The following is a 1,395-nucleotide window of genomic DNA, read 5'->3' as shown; positions in this document are numbered from 1 at the left end:
GCACATAGAGGCAGGAGGTCTCACTCTTAGGGCTTTTTCAGGAACCACAAGGAAGTAGACCTGTTGGGAAAATACAATACCGTGTTTTTTAAAACACGAATCCATTAAGTATTCGCCGTTTATTGAACGTGTGTTTTTGTAAATTGCTTCAGTTATAGGTACGTCATTTATACGACAGCGGTTAGCGGAGCTCTGTTGTTTGTATTTTTTAATTTTTATGTTGAACAGATTTTGGATTATAAACCTTCACCAGTTCTAACAGTGAAACCATTTAAAAACACAGTAAAATATTGTTATTTCTCAAAATATGACTACAAAAATGAAATAGAATAATAAATAAAAACCTGAAATCTAACCAGAAATTAAAACACATATAAATATATTGAAATTGATGCACTTCAATAACTCCATAAAACCCAAAAATGGACGATTCAAATTTCTACGAGTCGCCATGGCAACAGTCTGACATTTTTCAAAAGTTGTGAAATAGAAAGCGTGTTTATTTTTTCTAATATTATCTGAGAACTTAACGTTTACCTGCCTGTATTTAATATCACGTGACTTTAGAGACCGGCTGTTTGAGATGTATTTGACAATTTATTGATAAATGATAATTCACGTTTGTTTTTAGATGCTTTGGCAACATTGTTTTTTTCTTCTAAAACGTTCATACCAATAAAGCACCTTTGAATTAGAATTTGTTTTGAGATGTTTTATGTTTCAACGACAGAGTGGTCGATCTCATTCGTAGAGCATCTCTTCCGCTGCTCAGCTGTTGGCAACTCGCTGCTCTGTTTCCGCTTCCGCGTTCAGTCACGTGCTTAAGCCAGCTCCACAGGTGGAGAGCAGAGTAAAGTTTGAGAAGAAGAAGAAGAAGAAGAAGAAGAAGAAGAAGAAGAAGAAGAAGAAGAAGTAGAAGTAGAAGAAGAAGAAGGGTGTGATCGATCAGAGTGATTGGCTTGGTCGGAGGTTGAATCAGCTGTTGTCTGTCAGTAACTCCTCTGAGGTTACTGTGATGTTTGTCTCTGACCTCTGACCTTTGACCTGTGTAAATGTTGCTGTAGAAGATGAACTGTAAACAGTTCTGTTGTGTTTACACTGTGAATTTAAAATCGGCTGTAAAATGAAAGAATTTTGTTGTAAAAAAAAAAAAAAAAAAAAAGATGATTTCATGATCTCAGGGTCTGATGAGGAGTTCAGCTTTACTGGTGACCAGTCTTTACTAGTGGGGAGGGACCAGTACACCAGTACGTCTCTGCTGCTGTGTTTTGAACCAGCTGCAGTTAAGAAGATAGCATTTAGCTTTTAGCTTCTCTGTGATGTTTTAGTTTAAATGTCAGTACGTCTGAACCAGGGGTGTCGTGCTATTTGTTCCCATGGTGACAAGTTTAAATA

This window comes from Seriola dumerili, unplaced genomic scaffold (assembly GCF_002260705.1).
Source record: "Seriola dumerili isolate Sdu_G_001 unplaced genomic scaffold, Sdu_1.0 BDQW01002425.1, whole genome shotgun sequence".
In the NCBI taxonomy this organism is placed as follows: domain Eukaryota; kingdom Metazoa; phylum Chordata; class Actinopteri; order Carangiformes; family Carangidae; genus Seriola; species Seriola dumerili.
The sequence above is the reverse complement of the archived record's forward strand: the minus strand, read 5'-3'. Positions refer to the sequence as shown.